Source organism: Cuculus canorus, chromosome 4 (genome assembly GCF_017976375.1).
Source record: "Cuculus canorus isolate bCucCan1 chromosome 4, bCucCan1.pri, whole genome shotgun sequence".
NCBI lineage: Eukaryota > Metazoa > Chordata > Aves > Cuculiformes > Cuculidae > Cuculus > Cuculus canorus.
Genome location: NC_071404.1, coordinates 53,057,001 through 53,069,027, shown reverse-complemented (window position 1 = coordinate 53,069,027; position 12,027 = coordinate 53,057,001). Strand labels below are relative to the sequence as shown.

The 12,027-nt window shown below is 39.3% G+C and overlaps 1 long non-coding RNA gene across 5 annotated transcripts in view; it reads left to right on the top strand.

The window, feature by feature from the left end:
* The window catches only part of LOC128851986 (uncharacterized), a 58,690-nt gene extending 46,852 nt beyond the window's left edge, over positions 1 to 11,838 (top strand). For 4 of the 5 annotated variants that reach the window (XR_008449569.1, XR_008449568.1, XR_008449567.1 and 1 more), the window contains 3 exons: positions 1,516 to 1,577; positions 3,634 to 3,689; positions 9,629 to 11,838. This is a non-coding gene — a long non-coding RNA (uncharacterized LOC128851986). The remainder of the gene's footprint in view (positions 1 to 1,515; positions 1,578 to 3,633; positions 3,690 to 9,628) is intronic. The other variant, XR_008449570.1, reaches the window with a different exon arrangement.
* Positions 11,839 to 12,027: the final 189 nt, after the last annotated feature.

Genomic DNA, 12,027 nt, shown 5'->3' with positions numbered 1-12,027 from the left:
CAGAACATTATGCCAATATCTTTTTTTTCGTTCACTGTTTGGTTACTCTTTAGAAAGAACCTTGAAAAATCCAGGGAGAAAAATCATTTTATCAGTTCTGTTTTGAAAGCTTTGGAAGAAAAAGCAGAAAGAATTCCTGAGAGGCTGCCGAAATTAAAGGCTAAAGAGCAGAGGAGCAACGTAGGAAGGCTCACGGTTATGGATTGTTGTTTGTTTCACATTGCTGGGTTCCCAATAGAAATGGTTTTACTAATTTTGCTGAGAGCTGAGCCATGTCCTTTTACTAGATAGGGTGGCATTACGCCAATACAAACTGAGTGATAAGACTCTGAAATTGAATATACAGAACTTTGGATACACGGAAAAGTCTGGACCAGAACAGGTGATGGGATCATGTTGAAAAGAAGGGAAAAATAACAGGGCAGTTGGATCATTCTTGCAATGCAAATAGGGGATGTAGGAGCCTAAGGGTAGCTTTAGCTTCCATTAATCCCAGTCGTTGTTTTGCCACGGCTCTTAACAGGGCAAGTGCTACAGCCATTACAGGCCAAGTTTTGCCCCTTTTCACATTATTGAGAGAATTGATTGAGTTCAGATAGTGAGGAATTATGCCACTCATTTTGTAACACAGAAATCATATTTAGCCTTTTTGTATTGTGTAAAAACTGCTACAAGAGAAAAGCCAAGATATAAAAGGAATAATGAGCTGAAAAAGCAATTCCGTGAAACTGTGCAGCATCTTTTAGTATTTATATGTCAAAACTTTATTTTGAAATAGTCTCACTGAGCTTACATGAGTTGTTTTAAGATAAAAAGAAGACTAAGGGTGGCATTGGGATTTATCCTTGTTCCTTCTCAAGTGGAGTGGATTTCCCTAATGGCAGGTCAGGCAAGTGCTGTATAAAGAGAGTATAATCTACACCAAAGCCCACTTACAGCCCCCAGTCCAGTGGGAGTCCTTTCCCGGTGTTAATTGCTTCAGACAAAAATTTTCAAGAAGGTCACCATCTCTATAATTTTTCTATGGCTGACTGCAATGACACATCTAATTATTGTTATTAATTTGACCAGTATTAAAAGCACATAGGTAGGTAGAGCTTAGCACACAAGAAGCTTGAAAAGGTTATTCCAGACATCTTGAATCATTCTTGATCTTTTCTGTCAAAATAAATAAAAGCCCATAAATAATCAAGGACTTACAAAGACACGGGTTAAAACACAAGTCAATTCCAGGCACATAGCTGGACGGTCAGGCAAAACTTCAGCTGAGACATGAGGATCCTGGCATGTTCCATGGTCATTAAATGTGTTGTAAACTTTGCCTAATATTTTTTTTTTTAAGCAGGCATTGAGATACAGTTGGAGAAATCAGTTTATGGCAGGACCTTTCCAGGACTGTTTGGAATGTTGTTTCACTTATACCCTTGTAGATATCACAAACTCGTTTACACCGCAAACACATTTGAGTTCCCTCTAGACTGATTTATTTAAACATTTTTATTTTTTTTTAGAAAGGGAGAAATTGGGACTCAAGAGCTGCTCGGAAGACGAACGTTCACATGGTGACACTCTAGCAGGTATTTCTGATCTAACTGGAATATAGAAGCCAGGGGTTTGTGGGAGGGCTTTACTGAGTTTATCTGAACTAGTGCAGCTAAGAGAAATCCTGTGTGACAGCTCAGAGAAGAGAACACCTTCAGATGTATTTAAAACTTACATTTTCTTATTTAATGACTCACTTTTGTAGTTGTTAATCTGAGCTGGTAATTGATCACTTTATTTCTCAGGCACAGAGAACAGGGAGGTCTCTCAGGCCATGAAAGCAAGACAAGGCTGGCAGCCACAAGGGGATGGCATGCTTGTCTGCTGCATGGTTCATTGGAGGGGAACGAAGAGTGCCACTTAAAATGCGAATTATTCCTCAGAGAGCCCTATGGTTTGCCAAAAGGCTCTGGGGGTGTTTGCAGTGGACAGTGCTGGTTTTGCCACTGCTCTTCTGTGGAAGCTAGGTGATGGACTGGTGGGTCTATCTTGTGTTACTTGCCTGCAGTGCTGCACACGCTACCGTGCAGACTTGTCCTGTAAAGCTCTAGCTGGGGATGGAAGGAAGGAAACCAGTGAATCACCAAGAATCAGTGCACAGCCCTTCCTGCTTTATTTTAAGAGGTTTCATTAAGCCTCTGACTAGTGAGAGAACTGAAAACACACATAAGGCCCTAGTAATTACTGTGGGGCTCTGCTTTAAGCAAATTATAGGTGGGGTGTTTTCACAACTGTAATCTTGTTTGCTCATATAGTTTCCTTTGCTGTAATGTTAAACTGCTCTTTAGTGTCCACCAAATCAACCACGTTAGCAAAGAACATCTCACTCATTCTGCCTTTCAGCTGCTGCAGTTATCTTCCACTAATTAGTTCTTACCAGTTTACTAACTATATTTTATCAACAAGGATAGTGAAACTGAAGCCAGGATGTAGCCCTCCCTGAATTCATGATCTGGGTCTTGCATCCATTGCACTGCTCAAAGGGGGTGTTCCAAGGGGAAGCCCATGAAAATTGATCTGCAAAGTTTCTTAATTTTGTACTTGGGCACAAGCGTGCACTAAAATCTGTGGTGTAACCGTGTATGGGTAAGCTTCAACAGCGCACTGCATTTATTCACTTAATCTATGTTGTCCGTCTTATTTTCTCCCCTGCTTGTTCTGCTGTAGTGGATTTCAGAGGGACAGCAGTTCTAGGAAATAAAACCAAAGCCTTTCTACAAAGTGGGAGTTCCACTTTTTTTGTGAAAGTTTTTTGCTTTTATCTAAGTGATATTCAAGCGTTTAAGCTCACATCAGTTGTCTTTTAATCCTTTCTGGGTTTTTTGTAATCTTTCTAAGACCTGTCAGCAGAAATATTTGCCACCTTTCTCTGCTCACTAAATAGAGTGGCTACAGCATCAAGAAAGCTTCTTCCTCATACTGTTTTTAGTGCCTCTTTGGATAAAGTCCCTACCTTTCTGCGACCAGTCAGCACTATTATCCCAAAATCCACATTGCAATCCTGCAGAGAGTTACTTACATGAGTTCCTTTAGAAATACAAGTCTTATGCAAAATTCAATTAAGGAATTCAGAAAGATTCTTATTCTTCATAAAAGTATTTAAATGTAGTCATTAAAATATTCTGTACAGAAAAAAACATATAGTATGTTCACTCTGAGGACTCCAGAGATAAAAGCTGCCCTGGTCTGTAAGGAATGAATTAAGACAAATTGGGGCAAGGTGTTCTGAGAATAACCTAAAAGGACACAAAAAGGCTATCGTAATTAAAATAAAAATCAGCTTCTAAAAGGGATTAGTAAAATGGTTACAGCTCTTGTGTAGAGGCAAGTCTTGAGAAAATTGCATAATTACATATTTATTTGAAAAGATGACTTTCTAGGAATATAGTTACACATTTGGTTTTGGTTTGGGCCTCTGATTTGGATTTGGCTTCTGCTTAAGATTTAGCCTATGTTTTGGTTTCAAGTGTAACCGTAGCCTGGAGTTATGATTTCTGTGTTCCAGAGGGTCTTGACAAGGAAAACAGAGCCTCTTTAGAAATAGTCAATTAAAGTAGCTTATTTTTATTTTTATCTTCCAATTCCCTGTAGGGCATCCTGTTACAAGTTACACAGCAGAAATAAATCCACTTCTTCAGCAGAAAAAGGTGGGTAGTTTTGGCTGCTGGAGATCCCTGGGGCATCAGGGGTCCCTTGTCTTGCAGGAGGTGGACATGGTGCCTCTGCATGGGCTGAAAGCTACGTGAGAGCCCATAGAGCCCTACTGTGGGCTAGGCAGACAGATAGACTAGCAGTGGCTTTTGCATTGATAACAAGAGGGAAGGAAGGAAACAACTGGGGAGGAAATGCAGTGAGACCTGAGACAATTTCACAAGCAGCTGTAGGGAAGAAAGGAAGCAAAACCGTGGCTTTCGGGTTGTTTTGATGCTTGGGGCTCTGCCACAGGCACTGCCATCCTTCCTTTTTCCACCTACAGAATAACTATAGCAATGGTGAAATTTGCGTTTGCATCTAAAATGGAACTAGAAAATTAGAACCCTTCTGATTTGGTGTTTAACCTGGAAGTGAAAGTCTAATAGTAACTGAAAATCCTGGCACTCTTATTTGTCCTTGGTTGAGAATGCGTGGCCAAGATTTCAGACTTGAGGGACTAAATTAGACTCCTAAACTCCACATTTAGGTGCTTAAATAAGCTACTTTCCCAGAACCTGTTGGGCGATTACCCGTAGCAAAGACCAAGCCTCTAATCTTGGTGGCTAAAAAGGATTTAGGAGCCTAACATTAGACACCCGTTTTTGAAGCATGCTGACACTGAGTTTTAGCTCATTCCTGATTTACATATTTTTATTTTTGTGAAGTTTTTTCCAAATGCAAACCCATGACTTCTCTTCATGCCTTGTGTTAATACATAGCATTTGCAAAATATTTGCCCTCACCCACCCCACAGTCCATCATCAAATATTACAGGAGATCAGACATATCGGCTGAAGGCTGTCAGCTGCTCTCCCTGCTTTTACTGACCAAGGAAATGCATTGGCCAAAAGGTAATAACTGCATTAAACTGAAGGAGGAGTTTAGCAGTAAAATAATGCCACATCCAAAGTAGTTTTCTGTAGTAATTTGAGAAGGAATATTAGCCAGAGGCAGAAGTGCAAGCGCTGTCTTTAATTTTTCTTTCCTGGCCAATTATTTCTCCTGCTTTTATGATCTCCAAGAGAATAATTTGGCTAGTCAGATCTTCATTGTGTAGGTTTGCCAGGTTAGTCATACGGTCAGAACCCACTCCAGATGAGTATATACTGCGTTGCCTGTTGTGTAAACAAGGAAGACTGTTACTTGTTATCAGTGCAGGTACAAAGGAGAGAAGTGAAATTTGAGTGTATGAAGATGCAAAAGAGGCAAGGAGAAAACAACCAGAAGCAATTCTTGTTGCAGGGAAATGGAAGGCATGTCAGAACTGTTGAGAACTGGAAACAAAATGTTTAAGGTCTCTGAAGAGTGAAAGGAAGACAAAAAAGAAGCGTTTGGCCAAGTCTTTAGTCCCATGGTATATGAGAAGTGCACAAACCAGGGAGAACTGGCCACGTTAGTGTAAATGCTCTGTTAATTACTGTGACAAGTCTATATGCAATGGGTTGCTCTTTCATTACTCTAACAGTTGGGCTCTCAGATACTTGCCAGTCACATGAGCAAGGTCGTGTGTGGTTATAAGTGACAGCTCATTCCCATATAAAGAGTAGCTGAATTGCAGAGGAGCAGTATCGTGTGCTTTCGTTGACATACAGATCACATCTGCCTTATGTTTTAAAGTAAATGTGATGTGTACTTCTTGTTCCATGCCTTGCTACTTAATACTGCTAATTCTCTCATTTTCATGCAGAGTGAATGTCCCAGGTCAATGATTCAGTGATAGAAACTTCCCATTGTTGGTCTTGTTTCTAACTTGTACGTTCTGTTCTGCCCCATAAATTGGGCTCAATCCAAAGTAAAGATAATCCCCATCCCATGTAATTCCCACTCTGAGCAGGCCAACATACTAATAAGTATGGGAGTGCAACGTGAGGTGGGAGTAGGATGCAGGATATTTGCAGAAAATACGAATATGGGAATTTTAGTCACATGTCACTGTTCGTTCTCTATTCTGTAAGCATTTGCATGTATAACTTTGTATGTTAAGATGTCCTGCTGAATTTAATAGTAATTATCATTATGTACTCAAAGAACAGATTTGTTAACCTGTCACTAAAATAGGTGTAGACTAGGTGTGAGCACAATTTCCCCAAGTAATCAGCCTGAATGGTGCTCACTGAAATTGGTGAAAGGTTGGTTTGGTTTTTTTCAATTGTTTTTTTATTTACTTCAAGGGGAACAGAGTTAGACCATCCTGAAAGAATCTGCCCTGTAACTTCGGCTAGAGAGCAAATGTGGCCTGGCTTGAGAGCCAGTCTTGTCTGGCTGAAAACCAGAAAACATTATTTCCAGTTAAATTCCTCAGCACATAGTGCTATTTACTCTCCAAAATATGTACTGAAAGGATATAGATCATCGGCTCTGAAGATGATCAAATGTTAAAAAAATTCTTTACCAAATAAATCTTTCAACAAGAAGTAAAAAACCACACTAAACAGTCAGCTTGATATATAGTATTCCATCAGCTCTACTGTTGGAAAGGCTTTGTGAAAAAAATCCATTTTAGAAGAGGGAATAAAACAAAAATATGGCCTGAAAGAAGCATATCTTCAACGTAATTGCAAATGTTGTCAGTAACCAGCAATCTAGCCTGGATGAAGATACCTCCCAGTCATTGTTATTCTTGAAGGATTTTGCGACTGTTGTTTTCCTGTTGTTTTCTTGTTGTTTGAGAGTGGGTGGCTCAGTGACTCACTCCAGGCAGGACCTCCCAGCCAAACAACAGGATCCCAGGGAAATGAAAGTCTTTCTAACCAATTGCTACTAAGGGATTGAAGTGCAGGAAGACACCGCTGCCACCTACTGCAAGGGGAGATTATTAGAAACTACTCAGAGAGTAAGGAGTCTATAGAGGAGTGACTGGCTGTGGGTTGTCAGTGAGGTATTGCTTGTCTTGCCCCTTGCTCATTGGTTTCCTGCTGCAGCAGTACTAATGTCTAGATATTACTTCCTGAAATATGTGCGTGCTTTCCAGTGTTTTTTTTTTTCTTTCAAGTACTGATCTAATCCAAGCAGTTTTAGTTGTACAGCAGATTTTAGCATCATGTTATATAGTGATATCCAGCAGCTCTAAGATATGTTGAAACACTCTCTTTGTGTAAAGCTCAAGATGACAGAAAAAGGTTATGCCAATTAAATTAAATCCTAGGTTTCCTCAACGAGTATTTGAACAATTGCCAGTATTTTATGTATCACCTAATGGGGATGAAGGTATTCTACCAAAGTGAACTTTCTGTCAGTACAGTAATACTCCTACAGTCCCACCTGCAAAGGAGCACTTTTGTGCTCTAATTGCATCTGCTCCAGTAAATGTGATAATACAACATGACGCTTCACAGGTTTTGGCTATTTCTACCAATCTTTTGCTGACATGTGGATTTGATAGTCTGTGTACGAGAAGCTGCCACCTCAGCTAGTTCTTGACGAACTTTGCAATACATCTTATCACTGTAATGGACTAACCCAGTCTTCCTACCTGTGGTCTGCACACACAGGCTGAAAATACACCTCCATATCTGTGGATGATGACAAAAGTTGGATAGCCAGTGGATTAATAAATTGATAAATGATACCTTTTCCAGACTGAAATTCTATCTCACATACTCTCAGGATAGCAAGAGTCCTGCAGAAAAAGGAGCCAGATCTCTGCCACAAACCATGGTGTGTTATCTCTGATATATTTAATCTGTTTTCACATGTTCTCAGTGATGGCAATACCCCTGTCTTCAGCCAAACTACTCCAACAGTAGAAAGTCAAATAAAAACAATAGGCCATAGTTTTATTGAATGTTTACTTCCTTCATGAATGTGATTAGGGAACTCAGACTGAAACTGTAGTTGTTGGGACTGCATTGTCCCAGATTTGCCATTGTTCCTCCCTTTTCTCATCCCTCGAGAGGCAAAAGTCTGTAAAAGCAATTGATGTCCACCTGCTATTCCCAGCACTGAACAAAAATGAAAGCAAAGTATTAACTTCAGTGTCTGAAGTGCTGAACTTCAGGCTGTAACCCCAGTTGATTTACAGGAGCTCACAGGGCTTTTGCTGTTCAGCTGAGCCATGGATAGTTTCCTAACTTGATTCAACTGTAAAGGAAAATACTTCATCTTTCTTTGCTGGAGCATAATGTGTAGGTTGTATGTGGTCCTGTAGGAGAGAAAACAATATTAAAGCTACTCTTTGCTCAGCCATCTTTTCATAGTACTTCAAACTTATTTGCATAGGTTTTGACTCCAAATCAGCATCTTTTAATGTTAAGCTGAGATGTGATGTTGTTGCTGCAAATACCCATGATGCTACTGTTCCTGAGCATAGCTATAAGACTCCAAATATATGACAGCATATACCATAAAGTTATTTTTAAAGGTGATTCACATAGTATGTAGTAGTTTATAAACAGATTTTTGTTACTACAAGCATTTCCCATTGCTACTGAACATTACTAAGCACAGGATATGGCAGCGCAGAATGCTGGTAGTCCATTTTTATCTGTTGGTTGTGGGTTTTCTTCTTTAAAAAGTTTTAGTCTTATCTCAGCTGTCTGGAACAAAAATTTAGATTGAGTGTGAGCAGAGATGAATGTGAATTTATGCATTTGTGATGACAAACTGTCCGACAGTAAAATAAATTCCTGAAAGCATGTATGTGTGAAAATTTGTCTGCATGTTCCAGGTATCTGTAGATCATCCGAAATACGTGTTTTTAGGAGGTGACCAAGACGCTTTTATTTTCAGTTGGCTTCTTGCTGCCTAACTATTACATACTGTGGAAAGCATTTAGTCCCTTCTGCATTGCTGAATAAATCAGAAAGTAGAAATGCAGAGAATAAGAAAATGTTTATGGTATCTGTGAAGGTGCAGATATGCAGTCTGCTAGGAAGCCGAAGTGCTGGGGGTATGTTTTGGCACAGGGGTTTTACCCACTTTTCTTGGTGACATTGTTTCCTTATCAGACCGGACATGCATTGTATCTTGCATGTGTCAAAAAGTTCTTGCCAGCAGGACTCATTCTGATAGCAACAACAGGAAATCTGAAATACAGCAAAGGAATGAAGGCTTGGGAGGCCAGACACTGAGCTGCAGCAGTAACAGCTATTCTGGATAAGGAGGTTAAGCCACAAGGAGTTCAAGCCTATCAATGCTGAAAGTTGGATTGGAGACAGTAGATAACTGGAAAAAAAAAAAAAAAAAAAAAAAAAGTGCGAGTAAAAATACCAAGCAGAGAGGAATGATCTTCAGTTTGAGAGTAGCTCTATGCAACGAAATGTCTCCTAGACATTTTCTTGGAGCAAAACTTATTCTCAAATTCATGATACGTGAATTCTGGCTTCTTGTTACGAGTTCTAGAAGAAACTGTTTATTGTGAATAGACTCTTTACTTTCTCGATGGAGTAAGAGGCAGGAAATGAGTGTGCTGTCCCAGCAGTTGCTGTATACTGTCTACCTGCCCGACATCAAATTCTGTGCAGCTACCAAATCTCCTGTAACTCGCCCTTTTTCCAGCCTCATGTCATGAAACTCAGAAGCTCCCAGGGTCTGCTAAGAAGTAGCCAAATCTCACTATGCCGACAGATAGAAACAAAACCAGGCAATGAGGAAAGTGGACACATTTTTTTTCGGTGACTCCTTTTATGATTGAAAATATAGTTTTATAAAAGATGTAGTGATATTAGCATATCCATAGGCTGCTGAGAAAGCTACAATGCTTGTATTTTAAGTACAATCGGCTCTTTATAATAGATATTTTATAATGTTCTAAGATGTTCTTTTCTGGAACTAGTGGTCTGAAAACAGAGCTGACACTGTTAAAAACTGTATCTTGGACAGACCAATGCACAGAATATCTATCCGCTTGTGGGACTGATGAGAAATCTAATACATTTTTCCACTGCTTGCACAGAGCAAAACAAATGGGAAAGAGAAGCCACAGAAACCCAGCTCAGCAGAAGCTTGTTGTCCAACAACATCTTGCCCAGGAAAACTGACAGCTGCCGTTGGAACAGAAAGTACATCTCGCTTTTCAGTACTGAGGTCCACTTCCGTCTCATACTGCTGCCTATTTTTTTAAGCAGGGCCGAGAAGAATGAACTCATTGCAGTTTACCACAACAAAGATGAGATATATGTCTGGATAGATAGTGGCTGGATTTATTCAGCCTTTTGGAAAACTGAACCATGGTTCAAACACATACTTCTGTTTTGTTTTCTTTGAGCCAATCGCGTAATCATTCCACACATTTCAAATAACACGAGAAACTGAGACTGACTCACTGTTTCCCATTTCATTACCTCAGGACAGGATGCAAAGCCTATAAACACATTCTGGGTGAGTCTTTACATGACATGAAGTTCCTTGCTCTAAGTTTGCAAGCCTACATTATTTTATATCCCTGGAATGACTGTTCATGGTCTCCCTGTTCCAGCTCTCCTGACTCCACGTATGTAAGCATGAAATATGACTAGGCACAGTAATACCTTTCCCTCCATAGCTTTCTTCTCTCTGCCACTGCAGTTATGCTCAACCTTATCTCTGATCAGCAAGACCAAAATATCTATACATCAGTAAATCACCAGTAGAGAGAGAATGAACGTAGAATGGTGTCAGAAGGACCTCAGCTCTTAAGTAGCACATTGCAACTCCAAGCAAGGAGCTCACGAAGTCAGAGGACAAGCACAGAACTAGTCAACAAAAACTGCCAAGTACAGCTTCTCAGGTATATAATGCAGATCTGAGAAATGCCTGAAGCCCATGAACTGGGTCCTGGAATACAGGGTAAATTTGTGTCTTTCTATTATGATTTATTATTGCTGGATTGGGAAATAAGGGCCAAGCACAAAAGTAAGTCTGTCTTTACTGATACCCAAGACTCATAAGAAGGTGAAATGAACTGTGGCTCAAGGTGGAAGTACAATATGGGGAACAGGAACACCAAGCACCCAAGTGCAGAGCCCTCTTTCTATCTTGTGTTTTGCTAGCAGCAGCAGCAGCGGCACTGTAGAGTAAGAGAGATGGACAGAGGTAGCTCAGGACTGTAAATCTGCTACACCATTTTGACAGTGACCTGTATCTACAAAATACCTCAAACATACAACAAACTCTGAAATCCAGCCCTCTAGCAGAGTGACAACTACATTTCTACAAATATGGTCCTGACTTGTATCAATTGTAAGTGAATAAACATGGAGCCAGTTCCTTTGAATGTATTTTCACTCTCTGTAGTTCATCAGTAGAGTTCCAGATATGAAAGAGTAGGAAAAACATGCTTTGCAGTAACGGATGTCCTCACAGAGTCTGTTGGTATTGCAAATAAACAATCCTCAAGCCCGATGGCTAAAGTTGCAGTGATTCTATTAGATCTGGCCTTAAACAAATCTTTCATAAAAAGAGTACTGAATACAGACTAAATGCATTTTGATCTTTAGTACCAACATAAAGGCATCTAGGCACTTAGAGATTTAGTGAAATTTTTCAGATCAGCAGCTGCTCTGAATAAAATCAATGAGATTTAAACATTTTTGTGCTATAAAGAAAAGGTAGTTATCTTGGGTTTTTTAAGGCACTTAAATATACTTGCAAGCCTGATCTTTCATATTTTTAATGTTATTATGTGCAGAGGTATTTGGGCACTGAGATTTCTATTCCCTGAGGTGTTCCAATGCTTCCATAAAAAACTCAGAACAAAATATCTACATTTTAAGATGTCCCTCAGCATGAATTTTCAGAGTAACTTCTACATATTAGCATCAAAATATCATGGTTCATACTGATATATTCAAGTTTTTTGGAGTCTACTTTATATTAAAATTTTAGTCTATGTAATAGAATAAAAAAGGACTTTTAAAAAGAAAAAAGAACAGAAAGTGTAACTAAGCAATGTTCTTCTATACCATTACAACTGCATATTTCAATGCAAATTTATTCTGTTATGGGAGCCTAACCAAATGTACGGGTAAGTCATAGGCAATACCTGATAAAATATCACTTTAGATATATTTGCTGAAATATAGTTGTAGCAAAACAATAGGAATTTGAGATTATCTTGATCTTTTTCTATCATTCTGCAATGCGAGCTAAAATAACCGTCATTGGAATGGATAGAAAGTATCAACGAAAACGTGAGCAAATTTAGTCAGCATTTTTCTTCCTTCACTTTAGTAAATCATCAAAGACCACCTATCTTTTGTATATTTTATTTTTGCTTCTGTAAAGACTTTGACAAATTCACTCTTTGTACCCACATTGCCAGTAGCCCACAGCAAGGCAGCGTGGCTGTCCATATTATTTCCTGTTTTATTCATT